Here is a 20821-nt window from a genome sequence, read left to right as displayed (position 1 = left end):
ACTCAATTGCTTCTTTCTTCTCCAGCAAGGAACGTGATCTTCAAACTGAGGAGGGTATAACAGATACCACAGAGAATAAATTGGAGTCCTACCTAAATGAGGAGAGTCAGAGAGAACCCAGTATACAGGCTTTGCAGACTGAATCAAAGATTATAGGTCTCAGAAACACTGCCTCGTGTCTCAGTGAAACAGAAAATGGGACAGGTGCCAGAAATCTAAGCCAGGCAAAAACACAGATTTTTCTAAAAACAGAAAAAAAATGGATTATGGAATCCTTAGAGTGAGCAAGCTTGTATTACTTTCTGCAATACCCTGGGATGCATATTACATAAACATTGGTGAGCTAACGATTAAAACAGGTTAAATTGACTTCATATTATTTTTTGATAGAGATAAAAGATAAGAGTACCAGGCACAATTTTTTAATCACAATATTTTGCAAAGATGCTCATAGTATTTATTTGAGCAAGATGAAAGGGTGTTGCCCAGTTTGTAAACGGCCTGCCAGACAATTGCATTCAAAAATCTGTTAGTGGATCAATATCCAATCATAGAGAAGGCCTCTAAGGCTAATTACATGTCCTTGCTCTGTACATATCCTTGTCTTATTCAACAATTTTTTATGAGGTGTATATATAGACAATATAAGACATAGTTGAGAAAGTATTATGAAAAGGATAAGAATAAACAATTGAGGAGATGCCTGGGTTGCTCAGTCAGTTAAGAGTCCAGCTTCGGCTCAGGTCATAATCTCATGGTTTGTGAGTTCAAGCCCCATATCGGGGCTGTCAGCACAGAGCCCAGAGCCTGCTTCACATTCTGTGTCTCCCTCCCTCTCTGTCCTCCCCCGCTGACACTCTGTCTCTCTCTCTCTCTTAAAAATAAAATAAACATTAAAAAAAAAAGATTGACTGGTCTAAGCTGGTTGACCAATTAGGAACAATGAAATATATCATACAGAAACATACCAGATTTCTCTGAACTTCTCTCCATTGAATGACAACAATTAAGCATTTAATATTATGTCAATAATTTTCACTGCCATTTCCATTATATTGTAAGCTCTTTGAGAGTAAGCACTGCATAATATTTCTTCATTTCCCATAAAATTTGGAGAAGATCTAGGCATGCAAAAGGCATTAGTAATATTAAACATAATAAAACAATTTTTTGAGATCATAGATAATGTAGTTCCGTCATCCATCATTCTGAAGACCCATGATCACATACATAACTCCAAGAGTAGATAAGGAAGGGGCGCAGTTGAACCTATACTAACAGTTGATTTTTTATTTGTGACCTTTATTTGACCTTGTTTCCTTGGAAATTTTTGTAAGCCAAGTGGAGTAGAATTTCAATTGACTCATTATTATATCATATTAGTAAAGGTTTCAGGTGTAGAGGATTCTATGTTACAGGTGGCAGAAATGGCTAAGACATCTGTTAAAATGTGAGAGGAAATTATCCATCAATCAGAAGCAACTGGGGAAAACAGCTATTTCAGCAAGGAAGTCCTTTGTAGAGTTTTATGAGAATTCAGACACACAATTTTTCTCTCTGTAAAAGAAAATCCACTCAGGGCATTAATTTTAGCCTCCTCATAGTTGTGGTACTTTGAAGGAGGCAATATGTCCATTGGAATATGTGGAAAGGCAGGAGCAGTATCTATCATTTTGTATTGTTTCTGTGACTCCTTCATCTTTAACATCTTTGTGTTTGCCTCAGGACCAGCCAAAACACTTTTTTAAAAAGATATATATGACCCAGTCTCCCTCTTGGTCTGAAATGGAAACCCAAATTCATGATTTGGTTGGGGGTACTTTTTATGATGCATGGCCAGGTTATAGCTATAGAAAATAAATTTTGAAACCCTAATGACAGATTTTTCCTGCTGTCATATTTTTAAAATATTATTTTCATAGAATTCAATTATCTGTGATTTGGGTTTGAGAAGAAAACAAAAGGAAATACATTCTAGCACTTTGGCGAGATGAGAAAATAAGATCCCCAGCATATGTCACATTGGGGATGGAGATATTATTCAGGATCCTGGCAAGGAACTGATAGAACATGCTAATAGGATAATTGAGGAGAGTTTAAGTGAAGCTATTTATAAGATGTGGAAAGGGGAAAGGGAAGCTACAAGGGTTGGATAAGTGCCCCAGGGCTAGCAATAGCAAGAACCTGAAGGGGCAGGAAAAAGGAGTGGTAGTCAGAACCGCAGCTGTAAAAGAGGATCACCCCACAGAGACCTTTCAGGAGAGGAACAACCTGCAGTCCAGCCAGGAGGGAATTGGAGGACTAAATACCCAAACCCTGCCCTTCTGCTACCTTTCCATTTCCTGCCAGCCCCTCCCACTGACCAAACCCAACAGGAAGCAGAGGGCAAGGAAGCTGGTTGATGCAGTCCCTGTAGATCAGCCTCCAGATGGCACAGGGCAGGGTGAAGAAGAGTGGAGAGTGATGTCAGAGGAGTAAATAGAGAATATTTAGCGCTGGTCTTGCCCCATATGCAACCCCATGAGCATTTCTTCTCCTTCATTTGTTTGGAAAGTGTATTTAATTAAATGTAGTACATGTTAGCAAACTTCCTAGTTGCCTGGTACCTGAACATGGTTGCTAAATTTGGAGACATTTCCATATTCAGAGCCAGGGCAGAAAGAAAACTTGCTTCCCAGGCCCCTCGTTTACAGCTAGCTTATTAGCATACAAGCCAGAGTACATCAATTAGACATGCAAGCACAGCAGATCCCCACTTAAAAGAAGGAAGCTCTGCATAGAATCCATATTGCTGCAGAAAATGGTAAGAGGAGACTGGTTTTCAGGATCAGCAGGGTTACTGCTCAGCTCCCATGACTGCACAATTCCAGAGGTATCATTCACAGGATGGTATGCTCTGCACACCAATGGCATTGACGCTGGGGCCAACTGTAAAGCCCAGTTCCTATAAGCATCTGGTTCACTATACCAACTAGTGTTCAGTTCTTCAGCAGTAGTGATTGTCTCAGCAGGCTGGCTCTACAGTTTGGGGCCCCATTTCTGAAAGCTTATCCCATGGCCTGATTCTTTTTTTTTTTTAATGTTTATTTATTTTTGAAGGAGAGAGAGAGACAGAGACAAAGACAGACAGTGAGCTGGGGAGGGGCAGAGAGAGAGGGAGACACAGAATCCAAAGCAGGCTTCAGGCTCTGAGCTGTCAGCACAGAGCCCCATGAGAGGCTCGAACTCACGAGTCGTGAGATCATGACCTGAGCCTAAGTCTGACACTTAACCAATTGAGCCACCCAGGTGCCCCCATGGTCTGATTCTTTAGCCTTTCAACAATTTTATGAGCTACACAAAATCCTTGTAATAAGTTACTTTCTACCCAGAGTCATCTTCTGAGGCTTGTAACTGTAGACCCTGAAATATTTTCATATCTATTCTTATTTTTTATTCCCATATTGATCTAAAATACTTCATGGGATATAGCCATGTGAAGGACAGAATAAGGAGTGTATTGGCTGACTCTTTTCTATTACCAAGAAATGCTGGTACACACATGTTTTCATTTGATAAACACACAGTAGATTGAAATCGAGACCTCTAAAAAGCTAGATGTGTTTTGTTCTGTAAAATGCCTCCACTTTGTAAATAATTAAGCATCGTAGTGGATGTCATTTATCAAGCAGCCTAGTCCTCTCACTTCTGATATATACTGCGGACAACTTTGTTGAAGAAATGCAAATCTAGGAGAACCCAATTATTCAAGTTCCAGCTTTGCTACCAGGTAACCTTGAGCAAGACCTTTAATTTCTCTGTCTCCTTTTCCAGGTCCAGAAATGAGGAGCTAATGATATATGATCTTTGATGTTCCTTTGAGCTGTAAAATCCTATGATTACATATCTTTTTAAAAATCTTAAGAGAATATCCTTAGCTTTTTCTGGATTTTAGGTCTTGGGGGACCACTGAATTTGCAAATTGACTCAGATATACAGTTCTTGATCCAGTAAGAACAGTTTAACCTTGATAAGGAAAATCATGGCTTATTATTTTTATAGCCAGCAAGTTGTTCTAATGCTAAATATAAAATTCTCATTTAATCCTTAACATTACAAACCATGGCCAGTGTATTAATTAAAAGTTACTCATCTGTTACGGAAAAGTAAAATCATGGCAAGGTAAATGTTTAAAAAGAGGTGCTGGACTTTTTTTTAATGTTTTACCTTACTTTTGAAAGAAAGGACGTGAGCAGGGGAGCAGCAGAGAGAGAGGGAAACAGAGGATCTGAAGCAGGTTCTGAGCTGACAGCACTGAGCCCAACGAGGGGCTCAAACTCATGAACTGTGAGATCATGACCCAAGCCGAAGTCGGACATTCAACCAACTGAGCCACCCAGGTGCCCCATGGACTTTTAATAAATGGGACACGGAGTTCACATTTTGGCATTGCTGTTCTTCCCCTAACATGTGGCAAATATAAACTATAAAAAAGGAAACAAAAATGACATTACAGAGTTCTGGGGGAAAGAAAAGATTGCTATCTCTGTGGACAAGGAAAAGCAACAGAATTCCAAAGACTGAGTTGGGCTGAAGCCATGGACCTGCTGGTCTCCAGGCCCAGAAGTAGGAAGTGGTGGCTGCTAGACAGGGAGCCTACTCCACTTGCAACAAGGGACCTAAATTGGGGTGACCAACTGAGAGAGACTGCCTGAGCTATGTATGAGTTAGGAGAGTCTGTGTACCTGGGGCGATGAAAAGCGATCTAGTCATGAAACCAGGAAAAGAACCAAGCCATGTGTTGGCCCAGTGACTGGACCCAAGTTATCTCTGACATCACTTTGGCCAAGAGCCTTGACCTGCCTTTATAGCAGCTGGTTCTGAAATGGAATTCCAGGGGGCCAAGTAAAGAGACAACTATAAAACCAAATGGATTTAGAGAAATAGAAGAGAGGGGGAAAAAGCAGATTAAAAACAAACAACAGTAAAAATATTCCAATTCAAAATAAGCTTGCAGATCAAAATTCTAAAATCCATGAAATCCTAACCTAAAAACATACAGTCAATAAAGCATTAAATCAGAACATGAATTCTCTGCAGAAAAAAATTAATTTTAATGGATAGCATAACAAATTGTTTAAAACAAGGAAGCTGAAAGAGATAAGAGACTAACAGTTATAAAAAGCCATATGGAACAAAATCAGGCATAAATGAAGCAAGAATAGATAGATGTGCAAAATAACCAATAGAACTCTTGAAAATGAAAAGGTAGCCCTTGGAATTTTAAAAACGACTTAATAGGTGTAATGAACTTTAGACTCAGTAAAGGAAGCACCGGTGACTGGCAAGATCAAACCTAAGGTGCTCACCCCAAATTCAACAGAGAGACAGAGAGTTTAAATATACAAAAGAGTGATTACATGCATATAACATGAGACCCCAAAAAAAGAGAATGGAAAGAATGACAGAGAAGCCATGTAAGTTGCTTTGCATAAAGCAATGGCTAAGAATTCCCCAGAGGGAAAGAAAGCCATAGGTCATCAGATTTAAAGTTTGCTCTTGGTGACAAAAGGATAAATAAAAATAAATTCCCACCTTGTAATGAGACTTAGACCATAAAGAATAAAAGGAAATCTTAACGTGCCAGAAAGAAAATACAGATTCTCTCCCTCTCTCTCTTTCTCTCTCCCTCCCTCTCTCCCTCTCTCCCTCTCTCTCTCTCTCTCTCTCTCTCTCTCTCTCTCTCTCTCTCTCACACACACACACAGAATACTACCAGATTTCTCAGAAGCAACATTAAATGCCACAAAATGATGGAAAAAGCAGCTTCAAGGTGAACAAAACTGGATGAATAAAACTCTCAACTTAGACTGATCTATCCAGCTAAACCACCATTTGAGTGAGGGAGAAAAATAAACATATTTTTCAAACACACAAAACTAAAACTATAATCCACAGATCCCTGTCCAAAGAACCTCCACTTTACCCACCAAGCCTCCCACCTGACCGTCTAGCAGTTCTTCACCCCGCCCCCTGCCCCGGGGCCACCCACCCACTCTCCTCCCCACCTCTGCCCTGCTTGGTGACCCGACCTTGCCCACGTTATTAACCCCCTCTCTAGTCTCCCTCTGTTCTTCCTCACTTTACTCGTCCGTTCCTCTGACCTAGATCTCCTTATCCCCATGGTAGGGGCACCCGGCCACTGCATCCTCCTGTACCCCACCACTCCACGCCACCCTGCCATGCCTCTGTGGCCTGGAGTTTCTGCTCTCTCCTTCCCTAGAGCATGCACCCAGGGCAACCTACGGCTGGAAGCACAGAGAAATGCTGCTCCATCATCCTTTTTGCACGTTGGAGTGCAACGTGGAGGTAGGAAACATGAAACATGACGCGCCGCCACAGGTCCTGGGCAGACAGCTGTGGTGGGAGGAGCACTAAGGACTAAGTATTGCTGAGTCGTGATTTTAGAATGCCCCTCTTTGTGCTGTTTGGGGGGGTGGGGGTGGGGATTGAGTAGGTTTTTTTTGACACATGTGTCTCAAATCAAGAGCAGCTAATACAGTACCACTGTAGTTTCCCCGACAATCTTGGATAATAGGGCTTAGTAGGATTTCCCATCTAACCAAGAGTCATTCTCATTGTGCTGTGAAATTGTGCACAGGGATCCTCCCACACAAGAGTGGTTTAACCTAAGGCCTGATGTTCACCCAGATCGGTCTTAGGGATTGAAGCCTCAATCCTGCATCTTCAAACAAGTGGTTTGATCTGTGCTCTGCATGCAGGAGCACTCTGGCTTAGCATATATGTCTTCTTTTGAGTTTCTGGGGTTTGTATGTTGCTTCGAGGGTAGAGTTTATCCATGGAGGTTTTTGCAGTGATAAAAAACCATTTTATTTCAGTGCTGGTGGCCTCTTGACCAATCTAACAGCCTGTTCACACCACCTAACAACTTTTAAAGAGGTTTCACACAGAAACAAGATTAAGGCTTTTCTGATGACTTTGACAAGGTCAAATTTAATTTCCCCAGGGCATTGTGTAAATGGAGAGCAGAAAACTTCCAAATATGATAGGAAATGACAGATATTTTTAAACATTGATGAGAAATACAAAAGTAGATGAATCTCTAAAAAGCCACATAATTTGAGAGTTCTAGTTTAAAAATAAGAGATTAAAAGATTCACCATCTCTTGGCAGATTTTGCAAACAAAATATATTTTTGTGGCATTTATTTCTCTTTTCTTTGATTACAAAGGATTTATAGAAAAAGGCAGAGAGAAAAATTCAGCTTTTTTGGCATTGCCCTAGAGACAGCCACGATTAACTTTTGGAGTCTACTATTTTTTTAGCCTGCTTTTTTTTTTTCTCTCCATATATAAAAAGTAGCTTAATATATCATAAAATTTTCTAGGGCGCCTGGGTGGCTCAGTTGGTTGAGCCTCCAACTCTTCTTGATTTCAGCTCAGGTCATGATCTCAGTTGGTGAGTTTGAGCCCTGCATCGGGATTCTCTGCCCTCTCCTGCTCATGCTGTCTCTCTCAAAATAAATAAATAAACTGAAAAAAAAATATTAATCATAAAATTTTCTTCTGAGTTTTAAAATTACAACATAACATTATTTTATGATTGTGTAGTATTTCATGGTGTAACTGTACCATAGTTTGTTTAACCAATCCCCTTTCTGTCTCTTTGGCTGTTTCCAGTTTCTCACTATGATAAATAATGTTGCAATAAACACCCTTCTACAAAAATTGTTTCTGTATATCTTGGATTATCTTTTAAGGTGACTTCTGAAACTTTTCTTCTTCCAGAAGGCTGGAGTAACTGACTGGAGAGAAAGAACTTATAACTGACAGTTTTTTCTAGCTCATACTCTCCCTGGAGTGTTAACCTGCTTCACAGTGGTGTCAAATTCTACAAGGCTTGATGTTCCTGGCTGAGATGGCTGCATCATTCTTAATAAATGGGCTCATGAATAGTAAACTCTTCATTTCCATCTCAAAACCCTAGAATTATTTTGCCATTCTATTCAAACCAATTAAAAAAAATCCTGGATTGACTTGCATGCCAGCTTTTTGATGCAGCTGAAATTAATTCTGATGTGTTTAATATGAGTTTGAGAACTGTTCTCTGAGAACTGTTATTTTTAGAGTTTTAGTAGCTGTTCCTGTGCCTTCCCAATGCCAATTTATTGTTAAGTTTATCAGATCTATAATGTACATTTTAATGAACTCCATGGTTGGGCCAAGTAGAATTCTGCAACACTTAATTGAAATGTTGGAGAAACTTGCTGTATCTTAACACACAGTTCAGTCCTATTTAACATGAGTCAGAAAAAAAAGACATCTTTGGCTCACAAATCTGCCGCCCTTACATTAGCAGTCTCTCCGAAATCCCAGCAGGCAGAAGATGAAGTCACTTTGGACCAAAGCCCAAGAATACAATGACTTCAGAGCACAAATCTTCACTTAGGAAAGAATAGTCATCCTAACAAGAAGAATTTAAACTCCCCTGGACATTAATAAAACTGTTTATGTTCAAATAGCCAAAAAGGGGCATGGGGAGGAGAGGGGAATCGAGTTTTCTCCTATACGTTTCATTTCATTTCATTTCATTGTTTTTCTTTTGTTAGTGCACAATATCCAAATGCATAATCATGGGATATAATAGTTCTCATAATGTAATCACCACTAAAAAAGGGTGGGGGGGATGCAGATTTATCCCAGCTGACCTAATTACTGGTAAAGTAAACCTGATTGATTACAATAAAAATTTTTCCTGAATATAAATAACAATGGTCTAAGTGTCTTAGGTTTCCAAGGTGCAGCAGCTAAAAATTAAGTTTATGGCCTATGGCAAAAGCAAGCAACTTAAGATATGTCAGATTTTCTGACTGTAAACAAATAAACTGGGGGAAATGAACATAATGAAGTGTAGAGTTTTCAAGTCAATTCCTAATATTTTTAGCAGTCCTTACCCAGAAAAATTCTAATCAGTTTTTAATAAAACCTATTTCTAAAGCAGCAGTATGAGAACTTGATGTTCATGGTCTCTTTCACAACCAGGGCTTGCTTTCTTACAAACCTCTATCGTGGAGTTTATAAAAATCGGATAATGCTGCCTGGCTCATGAATAGTTTACATGAGTCCAGACTGAAAGGATGCCAGAGAAAGAAAGAGAAGCCTTCAGAAGGGCTGGGAAGGGGACTCAAAGGAGAAATAGAGGCTGTGTGGGAGAGCTGGGGGGCCTTGGGGCATGACTCCAACCACACCCTCCTCTCTGACACCTGAGCCAGAGCAATGTGTGGGGATCAGGGAGGGACTGCGGGAATACATGCTCCCTCAAGTTCTCTCTTTATAATCAAACAGAAGAAAACTATGTGATCTCCCATCACCCGTGTTTAACTGAAGGTGAATCCAGGTTGGAAAATGAGAGAAAGTGCCTGGGGTCAATGTGCATGGGCCTGGCTAGGACTTTGAGGAGGAAAAGCACAATCAGGACCTAATGAGCCTGGGCCTCCTGCCAAGGCTGGCCAGGCTACAAGAACAGGATTGGGCTTCTCCTCAGGGAATATGAGCATATAAGTCACCAGCTGACAGGGCCCTGTTCCCTGACTCAGCACACAGAATATAGGGACCACCAGGGGAGCGTCCATGGGGTTTATATAGCAACAACGAATAAACAGCACCAGCACTTTAGAGTTTACAAATAACTTTCATCTTCTTTTGTTTTCATTTGTATTCCATGGACTCTTCACATTTCCAACCATGGGTAAACTCTTAAGAGAAATAATGCCTGAAATACTGTTTAATTTCCAAGTTGCAAGGGAAAGATTCAGTAAGGTGTTCTACATATAATCACGTGAGACCTGGGTTCTGAGGAAGTAAGTGGTCAGCACACACTGTGGACTTGCTGCACTGGTGGGCTCACTCAATAGGCTCAGTTTTGTTCTATACCCTTGCGGCTGTTGAGAGAGCTAGAATGTTCCACCACGTATAGAGAAGAGCATGTGCAGGCTAGTCCTACTCAAAGTATGGCAAAAACCTGCCAGATGGGACTGGGCAAACCTTGCTGTCTACAAGCCTTCCTTCCTCTCTCAGGTGGATATGTGACATTTCCAGAGGAAAAGAACACTGTTCATCCATTTTCCAATCTAGTAAAGCTGACATTCCCAAATAGGTGAGTCAATAACCAAGACTAAACTCTCTCCCACACTTTAGACTCCCTGTGCATGATTTTTCCCTAGGGAAGAAGTTTCCATGTTGATACAGTCCCCTTCATGAAATTTTACAAGCAGCCTACAACTTTCAATATCTACTCTTGCCTTCAATGTCATAGCTCTGTGTGTTGCTAACACAAATATACTCCACCTATGCAAGGCATGAACTCCTGGAGAACCATCTCATCCAAAGCAGACAGCTCTTCAATGTTAGTACCTGCACCAAGGTGCTAGCATTTGCTTTGGCCTTGAAAATCCTGTGACCCTAAATGGGTCCTGGACCATGAATGCAGCACCACCAGCTATGGGACCAACAATGTGAGCTATTTCAGGCATTAATTCCTTCATGGAGGCATAGAGGGATCCTTAGCTTTAGAGGATGGAGAAGACATTTAATAGAGACACCTCACATCTCTCTCTCTCTCTCTCTCTCTCTCTCTCTCTCTCTCTCTCCTCAAGCTCAAGTAAACCCACATTTGGCCTCAAAGCCCTGAAGGTAAGTGAGGAAGCTCCTGGGTCTGCCAGAGGTGGGTTGGGAGTCCCCCCAGGCTTTGGGATTAAGCCTGAAAATTAGTCAATTGAATGCTAATTTGAGATTGGGTGATAACGTAGCAATAACTGCTGGGGACCCTGTAAAGCCTGGCCTGTAATTTCTGTAAAGTGAGTGGCAAGCAGTGCTTCAGAAGCTCCCCCTCAGGTCATCCTACACAGCTGGGCAGAACCTCTCTGAGCTTTCCGCTGCTCTAGGTGCCACCTCTGTCATCAATTAGCAGTGATAAAGAGAAGATCCATGAAGGTGATTCAACAAGGGAGAAGAAATAAAAGCAAAGAAAAGCTGGAGGATAAGCAATTTAAGGGAATGTGGGGAAGAACAAGGAGGGATGTTTAAGAAAAGAGTAGTTACTGTAGCTGTACCCCCGCTGTGGTCCTCAGTGTCTGATACACACTATTTGCATCCCATCTTTTGACTAAACCTCTTAAAAATTTTTGCATTAATGGGTTGGTGTTCTTATTTGCATTTCATAGATGGAGACATGAAGGGTGGAGACTGAAGTGTCCTTATCCAACAGCATACCGTGAAACAGAGATCTTCCCAGCCCTTCATTTTTGTCCTTTGGCCTTTGAAGAGTAAAATACCTGTTGAGTAAGCCGTATCCATTTTATGTTCTTTGAACCCCCTCCCTGAATGGGTTCCAAGATGCAATTTGCCATTGCTGACCTGCACCCTTCTTAATTAGAAACCATCATATCATTGTTTTTTCAGAATTGTACTGAAACATCAGAACAATGAAAACAATTACAGAACCTGAGATATGGAAGCAACTTTTGAGATCATTGAGCTCAATCTCCTCATTTTCTAGATTGAAACTGAGTGCAGTCCAGTGAGGTGAAGAGGTTTACTGAAGTCACAGGCTATGCAGAAAAAGCTGGGACTATGATCTAGATATCTTGATTCCAAAAGTCATAACAGACAAATTTGTTTCTTTTTTTATACAAAATCCAAAGTATTTAGCATTCCCAGAGCATTCCAAATGGGTGAACAATAGCAGAGAACTCAGTGTGATCCAAAGCAAGGATCTTCAAGAGTATTTTTGGCTTTTAATCTGTTAGCCATAAGGAATATTGAATTTAGCAAAGTACATCGAAGTTTTCTAGGCAGCATGTTAAGAACAGCTGAAACCAATTAAATGCTAATCTGTCTGATGCAGAGTGGAAAAAATGTTCCAGAGGTCTCTCCACCCTGAGATGTTCTTGGCAATGAGTTTCTGTGCTGTGGGCCCCCTCCCATCTCTCTTAGTCATATACACTCAGGAAGAGAAGACCCAGCCAATTCCCTTTAAATCTAAGAGGAGAACAGAACCAGCCCAAACTTTCCTCTTGAAATAAAAGTGCATCCTAGGAAGAGAAGGTTGTAGACTCTGGGACAACGTACAGCTCAGTTGTGAGAATACAAGAGACTGAAAAATGCAGTGAAGTCCAGCCACATCAGTCAGTCCTCTGTGGTCACTTCATAGACTGATTAAGCATCTCTGTTTCCTTATCTCCTAACACTACTTTCTCCAGAATCCCACCTTCTTCCATGAGAGATAGGTAGCAAGGCAGATTTTTAAATCCAACAAACTGAATTTGGGCTTTGCAATTATTAGATGTGGTCTTAGGCAAGCTATTTAACTTCTCTAAACCTCAATTTACTTATTTGTTAAAAGGGAGTAATAATACCAACCTTTAAAAATTAAATGAGATGGGAGCACCTGGGTGGCTCAGTCAGTTGAGCATCTGATTTAGGCTCAGGTCATGATCTCATGATTTGTGAATTTGAGCCCCACATTGGGCTGTCTACTATCAGCATGGAGCCCTCTTCAGATCCTCTGTCCCTCTCTCTCTGCCCCTCCCTGACTCATACTCTCTCTTTCTCTCTCAAAATAAATTTTAAAAAATTAAATGAGATAATACTTACAGAGTATCCAATTCATAGTATAATATCAACAAATGCTAGTGTTCCACACCATGCTTCCTAATTTTTTTTAATTTTTTTTCATGTTTATTTATTTTTGAGACAGAAAGAGAGCATGAATGGGGGAGGGTCAGAGAGAGAGGGAGAACAGAATCTGAAACAGGCTCCAGGCTCTGAGCTGTTGGCACAGAGCCCGACATGGGGCTCGAACTCACGGACTGCAAGATCATGACCTGAGCTGAAGTCGGACACTTAACTGACTAAGCCACCCAGGCGCCCCACCATGCTTCCTAATTAATTGTTCACATACTCTTTTCTTATATTAAAACCATTTTTAGTCACTTTTCTCTTAGTCTAGTTCAAGTGTGTCACAGGGAGTATGTGTTTTATCTGTCTGACTACCCTGCTGTATCTGTCCTAGAAGAGAGATGGATAAGAATATGTGTATTAGGAAACTAAAAGGCAAAGTGCCCTGATCTACTGCCTGCATGCAGAATAGGAAACATATTACTCTTGATTCTGCCCAGGACTTTTGGCCAGTGTAACTATCAGCTTCTACCCCAAGGACTGAGAGCCTCTAGAAGATACCCACGGTTCACCAATTTGCAGCATCAGTGTATAGATATTTTTGAATCTGCTAACTTTCATGTGATCACTTGTATAAAAATATCTATGTGGGTAGATAGACATGTATCTTAAATTATATCTTTATTTTATTTACTTTTTTCTTTAAATTGCCTTTTGATTAAATATATTTATATTATTAATTGATTAAAATATATTACTAATTTGGTGCTTTTATTCTTTTGTATTTGTGCGAAGGGTAGGAGTAGAAAGGGAGGAAATGATAAACTCAAGTCAAATCACCAAGTGTTTATTAGCATTTAAAAGATACCTGTGACTTCTGCTTCCACGAAGATGGAGGAGATGTACTTTTCCCTATTGCTCCCAGTAAGCACAACTGAAAACCCTGGACATAAAATATAAAACAAACATAAGAGTACTCTGAAAGATGGAGAGAAGAAAGGACTTTGAGATCCAAGGAACAGCATGGTGGTGAACTCCCTGGGTTTTCTTTTTGTTTCATACAACTCAGAAATGGAGCTGAGGAAGCATGCAACTCAGAAATGCCAAATAGTTGCAGACAAAACAAAAACAAAAACAAAAAAACCCTCATCAAAAGCCTGTTCTCTTTAACCAAAGGACCAGGAAATGGGCATTGTAGCAAAACAGTTTTTGGGCAAAACACCCTCTACCTCAAGCAAGCACCAAAGGAAAAAAAACATGCTTCAACCCCTCTCATACCAGCAAACTCCAAGTGGGGAACTTAGACTTGTACCTTTGGGAGGCTGTAATGAGACACCCAATCTCTCTGCTAGGGTGGTACAACAGTGTCAGTGGAGACCATGTGGGGAGTCTGACTTCCATTCCCACCCAGCAGTAATGAGATATCCCTCAATCTCCTTGCTAGGATGCTATCTTAAGAGGCCTAGTGTAGAGTCAGGAATCTCACCATCACACTGCCTTGTGGTAAGCAAGACACCTCCAGCACAGTGATGGTGGAGAACTCATAGAGAATCAGAACTCCCATTTCTATCCCACAGTAACAAAAGGCTCATTGCCTTGGGTATCATTGGAAACTGAGTGAGGAACCTGGATGTCTACATCCATCTGGCAGTAACAAGATGTCAGTCCCCTTCTCCTGCCAGAGCAGTGTCCTAAAAAGCCAGACAAAACAGAAGGTTTGAATAAGATTGAGAGACTCATAACATAATATGAAAATGTCTGGATATCAATAAAAAATCATTCATCATACCAAAAGCCCAGAATATCTCAATCTGAATGAAAAAAAAAATCAATAAATGTCAACACTAGGATAACAGAGATGTTAGAATTATCTGAAGAAGATTTTTAGGTAGCCATGACAAAAATGCTTCAATGAGCAATTAGAAATGTTTAAAACAAATGAAAACTAGAAAATCTCCAGCCAACAAGAGAAGGTCTCAGCAAAGAAACAGATTACATAAAGAACCAAATGGAAATTTTAGAACTGAAAATACAAAAACCAAAATAGACATCTCAGTCAATGGCCTTAATAGCATAATGGGAGGGGGGGGGGGGTGACATAGGAAAGAAACAATGACATAAAATATAGAACAATAGAAATTACCCAATCTGAACAACAGAGGAAAAAAAACATTCATTGGAAAAACTGAACAGAACCTTGGACTTGTGGAATCATAAGAAAAGATCTAACATTTGGGTCATCAGAGTCCCAGAAGAGAATAAAAAGGATGGGGCTGAAAAATTATTCAAAGAAATAGTAATTGGAAACATCCCAAATTTGGCAAGGGACATATACCTCCAGATTCAAGAAGCTTAGCAAATTTCCAACAGTATAAACTGAAAGAAACCCATGCCAAGGCATATCATCATTAACCTTTGGAAAACTTAAGACAAAGAAAAGCTCTCAAAAGCAGTCAGAGAAAAATGACACCTTACCTATAACAGAAAAATAATTTGTATAGCAGTAGAATTCTCATCAGAAATCATGAAGGCCAAAAGGAAGTGGCACAATGTTTTTCAAGTTCTTAAAAGAAAAAACTTTCAGGGACGCCTGGGTGGCTCAGTTGGTTGAGTGTCCGACTTTGGCTCACGTCATGATCTCGCAGTTCGTGAGTTCGAGCCCCGCGTCGCGCTCTGTGCTGACAGCTCAGAGCCTGGAAACTGCTTTGGATTCTGTGTCTCCCTCTCTCTCTGCCCCTCCCCCACTCATGCTGTCTCTCTGTCAAAAATAAATAAACGTTAAAAAAAAAATTAAAAGAAAGAACTTTCAGTTCCAGAGTCCCATACCGAGCAAAAATATCCTTCAGGAATGAAGGGGAAATCAAGATATTCTCCGGTTAAGGAAAACTAAGAAAATTAGTCATCAGAAGACCCACACTAAAAATGTCTAAACAAAGTTCTCTAAACAGAAAGGAAACAGTGAAAGAAGAAACGTTGGAACATCAGCAAAGAGGAACACAGTAAGCAAAAACATGGGTAAATACAATAGACTTTTTCTTCTCTTGAGTTTTTGAAATTATGTTTGATAAGTACAGCAAAAGTTTGACACTGATGTCTCAAATATAAAATATTTAAGACAATTATATTATAAATAGGAAAGGGTAAAGAGACATAAAGGGAGTTATGGCTTCCCTAAGATTACTCAAACCGGTAAAATGATGACACCAACAGACTGACAAGTTAGATATATATAAGGTAATTGTTACAGCAACTACTAAAAAAGCTATGCAAAGAGATATACTCCAAATCACTACAGAAAAGTCAAAATGGAATTCTAAAAAATGTTCACATAGTCCATAGGAAGGCAAGTTTAAAAAAAAAAAAAACCCAGAGAAATGAAAATCAGAGAGAGAAAACAGAAAATAGAAAACAAGAAGTGTTCAGGGTACACAGATGAATATACAAACCAGCACACAAATGCCAGGGCCACTAAGTCACCACTGCCACCTGCCTGCTGGCCCAATCTCACCACTGCCACACTCACAGGTTGGCCCCTGGCTTCACCCAAGTGCTGTCTACCACTTGTGGGGGGAGGGGAGGCATGTCTCACAAACTTAACTTGACTGCACAAATGACCATGGCTTCCTACAACAAGGCTAAAAGCATCCATTCACCTTTTACCTTCATGGCAATGTCCATACAGTACTGAATCACTAAAGGCCACCATCCCTGGGCTACACCCAGGAAACTGGGAATAGCCAGGTGCCTTAAAGCAATTATACAGAGTTGCTGGCCCTCATTGAAGAGTTGGGGAAAGTGATCAGACTCACCTCTGCTGAGGCATCATTCATGCTAGAGGACTCCTTTTGGCCTGGGCATTTCATGGAAATTTCTATCACTCCCTGTCGCAGGGCACTTAACTCAAGCATTTCTAGTCTAAGTGGTCATGGATGATTCCTTTCATAGCCCTCAGAAGCCAGCACTTCCCTCTAGTTTTTCTTGCTGGAGTTTCTCCTGGCCACTCAGTGGAAATACCCAAGATGATCTGACTACACTCCAGCTGTTTTTCTCCCAAGTGGCCTACATCTGGTCCACAGGAATAGGTCACACCTCCTTTGTCCCCCAAACTCTAGGAGTATGGCCCAATCCTAACTTTTTAACCAGTCTTTCTAACTTCCACCCTTTCTTAGATAGAGTCAGTTGCCATTCATTGTTCTATGTCCCCTAATTGCAGGGAACACCTTCTATAGCTTTCTGTGTGTTTCCAGCAAAGCTTGTCACAGTAGCTTGGAGGAGAAGGCAGTACGCCTTCTCTTGGGTCTCTGGCACCAGACCCCTCCTAAGAGATCCTTCACAGATCTTCCTCTCCCTCCACCCTCCGACTCATTTTAAATATCACTGATCTGACTAAGGGATGCAAAAACCATGGAACCAGTTATCCCCATTTTCCTTTGTAAACTTGCATGGGAGGAGTCCATCTATACTAACTCTGGTAATGTATCTATTGTATATTGCATTGGAGCCTCAGTCAAAATGGTGGTTAAAAGCCACATTCTAACATCCTGCTACTTTTATTTGTATGATTAACTTCTATGTAAGGATAGAGATATTAGTTTTTCACTTATGGTAGAGACAGGTAATTTTTTAAATTAATGTATTTAATTATAGAGTGAGTTGATTTTTTCAAAATATTAAGTAATAAAATACAGGTGATACATAGATAAGGCTAAAAACACAGAAATTATATATGAGTAATAGTCATTGTAGATTATACATCAAAGGTATTTCATAGAGACTAATTAGGTGAAAGTAAGAAGAATAAATGGGAGGAAGGAGAAACTAGTTTTACCATGAATCCTGAAAATACACACAAACACATAATCATGAAGAAGAGTTACTAGATGGCATAGGGAGCATTTGGAAATAGAATGCCCTCTGAGAATTCAGGTACGACACAGACTGCGGGGGACAGTTATGTCCTTTGCCATATTACCCAACTTTCAATTTATCCTTCCCAAATGAGCATAAAATAAAAGCAGTATGTTCAAAGGGGCTTCCTTCCCTAGACACAGTTGATTGTTCCACAGTAGGAAACTGACTTATTTAGTTAGTTTTTGTTTTAAATATTTATTTATTTTTGAGAGAGGGAGAGATAGAGTGTGAGCAGGGGAGGGGCAGAGAGAAGGGAGGAATCAGAAGCAGACTCCAGGGTCTGACCTGTCAGCACAGAGACCGAAGCAGGGCTCAAACCCACGAACCGTGAGATCATGGTCTGAACCAAAGTCGGACTCTTCACCGACTGTGCCATCCAGGTGCCCCAGATATTGACTTAAAATTTTTTAACTTCTTTCTTGGGAATTTGAAATTAGGACCAAGCTACTACTCCTCAGTTTGACTGCCCCTTCAGGGATGAATTTACTATTAGTGTGCTGGCAAATTATATTCACATGCACAGTGAGAAATATAATGATCCACAAACTAGATACTTTGGTGTACAGATCAGCCCATTCTGTCACTGGTGGTTAATCTACGTAAGCAGCCAAATTATTAGAAAGTTCCTTGAAATCAGAACAAGGGATGGTGGCTGGTGCCTGGACCAGGATAACATGATGTATCCATCTCCTCCAGGGGGCTATACCGACCTGGAGGGTCAGAGCCTGTGTTCTTCATCCAATCTGGTGCTTTCACTGGCTCTGCCTTTCTTTACCATTCCACTGCCAGCTATCAGTGTTTTAAATTGGCATTTTGTTTTTTAACAAAATGTGGTAGGCTGAATGATGTTCCCCTGAAAGATATCCACATCCAAATCTGTAGAATCTGTGAATGTTACTTTATATGGCAAAAGGGGTCTTTGCAGATGGGATTACATTAAATATCTTGAGATAGAGAATTATCCTGGATTATATGACAAGGCCTTAAATGCAATCACAGGCATCTTTACAAGAGGAGGGACATTCAGTGCACAGAGAGAAGACAACAGGCAGAGACTGAAGTGACCATAAGTCAAGGAATGGTAGCAACCGCTGGAGACTGGAAGAGGCAAGAAACAGATTCTCTCCTAGAGAAGGAAAGATCTCCTCTGTGGAAGGAGCATGGTCTTGGAGTGAGCATGGCCCTGCTGGCACGTTGGTTTCAGCCCAGTGATCCTGATTTTGGACCTCTGACTCCAGAACTGTAAGAAAATACGTTTTTGTTGTTTTAAGCCACAAAGACTCTGGTCATTTTTTTTTACAGTGGCCAAAAGAAACCAATACTTAATTTCAGCTAGAAATTCACCTTTTTCTCTTGCAGGTGACTTTACACACCTGAATCCTGATTCATTATGTGTGTGAGGTAGCACCCGTACATATAATCGATACTGATTTTAGCTACCATAAGGGAAAAGGGAATTTGTCATTAGGGTCCAGGAGGGCCTCAAAGAGCCTGAAGGCAGGAAAGCAGCTGGACCTCAAGAATAGGTGGAACCAGGCAAACGGCATTTTCTTTGACCATCTCTCATCTCTGCCCCTTTCTGAGTATTTCTCTGCCTCATGGCCTCTCTTGCTGCAGTCAGGCTTTCTCTGTTGCTCAGCTTGCATAGCAGATAATGGCTTCCTCCAACAGCTCTCAGCTGTAAATTGTGTTTCCTCAGCTGTTAAATGAAGAAGTTGGATACCTTCCTCTGCAAACTCCCTCTAGCTCTGAATTTTTTGTTGTTGTTGAAGCATAATTGACATACAGTATCCTATTAGTTCCAGGTATACACCATACTGATTCAATATTTTTATACATTACAAAATGATCACCATGATAAGTGTAGTTACCACCTGTCACCATACAAAGTTATTACAATATTATTGACTATATTTTCTGTGCTGTACATTATATCTCCATGACTTATTTTATAACTGAAAATATGCCTCTTAAATTTGATGGAATTCTATTAGGAGTCCCGTGTGGTGGCTGCTGAGAGGGATCCTGAGGCATGGAGGGCCAACCATGTAGGTGGGAGGGAACAGAAGTGCTACAGGCAAGGCGGCTGCAGGGTGAGGCTTAGAGTACTGAGTTGGGATTTCTTAAGGGGTCCAGTGAGATCACGGACTTGGCCAAACTGGAGAAGAGATTTTGACAGGTGGCATGGAGGGGGGCTCACCCTGACACTCTACCTTCAAGCTGGCACTATCCACTTATTCCTGATGGCCAACAGAAACTCCAGCTAAGTTGTCACTTACCTCTAATTAGCATCAATTATTTGTGAATTCCTTCCTCTTTTGAAATGAATCATATTGTTTTATTCTACATATGTATTCCCTCAGAGTACTTCCTACCAACACTGGAGCAAAGTTCGGTCTGGCCCTGGAACTACAGTGTCACTAGACATATCTGTGCCCGTGCAGAGCTCAAGAAATCCAACTCCACCACCTGCCAAGACCAAAACCCCACTCTGGGCCTGCTAGCTACTTACTGAGCCTGTGGGTTGGAGTCAGCAGGAAGCCCAAGGGGCTTTCTTGTTAAAGCCATACCAGGCTCCAATGTTGGAGATACCCGTTTCTCTAGATCTGGCTTCCAGCTGGCTCCTGCTGCTAACCAAAGAATTTCTTACATGGATTCCTCCAAGCACACCTCCCTCGCCTCCTCTGCTAGCCTCCCACACCCCCAACAGTTGACACTGTCTACACCAGCCAAACTAAATTGCTGCTAGTCTTCATTCTCTCTCTACCCCCTGGGCCTCTGAATTGCCCTAGGCTTGGAATCCTCACTCCCTGCCCATCCCAACAGCCACACCTTTACCTGGATAACTCCCACCTGCTTACATGATACCTCCTCTGGGACCCTTTCCCAGACCCCATCTCATCTACAGTACCCCTTACGTGTACCCAAAGCCCCCCCTTACTTCTCCTTGAGATTATCATCCTGGCTGGCAGTCAGCTATTTACCAACCTGTGGTTCCAAATTGTATCTTTTCTACCTGCATCTACTGCGCCTAGCACACAGAATGGAACATAATAGAAGCTCCATAAATGTTGAATGATACGAGGGTCAAGTGACCCATTTACCCACCTTCATTATGCTACTCTTTTGACAGAGACCACTGGCTCCTTCTATGCTTTTTACTTTCATATTATGATCCCTTTCATGTTGTAATGAATATTTCATTATGAGACATAGTAGAAAATAAGATGCTT

At 40.9% G+C, this 20821-nt stretch overlaps 1 long non-coding RNA gene across 4 annotated transcripts in view; it reads left to right on the top strand.

The window, feature by feature from the left end:
• Window positions 1-11343, top strand: part of LOC132683667 (uncharacterized) — a 70144-nt gene extending 58801 nt beyond the window's left edge. For all 4 annotated transcript variants that reach the window (XR_013557919.2, XR_013557917.2, XR_013557918.2 and 1 more), the window contains exons 3-4: window positions 10655-10691; window positions 11222-11343. This is a non-coding gene — a long non-coding RNA (uncharacterized LOC132683667). The remainder of the gene's footprint in view (window positions 1-10654; window positions 10692-11221) is intronic.
• The last annotated feature ends 9478 nt before the right edge of the window (window positions 11344-20821 follow it).

Source organism: Panthera onca, chromosome C2 (assembly GCF_046562875.1).
Source record: "Panthera onca isolate mPanOnc1 chromosome C2, mPanOnc1 haplotype 2, whole genome shotgun sequence".
Taxonomy (NCBI): domain Eukaryota; kingdom Metazoa; phylum Chordata; class Mammalia; order Carnivora; family Felidae; genus Panthera; species Panthera onca.
The sequence above is the reverse complement of the archived record's forward strand: the minus strand, read 5'-3'. Positions and strand labels throughout refer to the sequence as shown.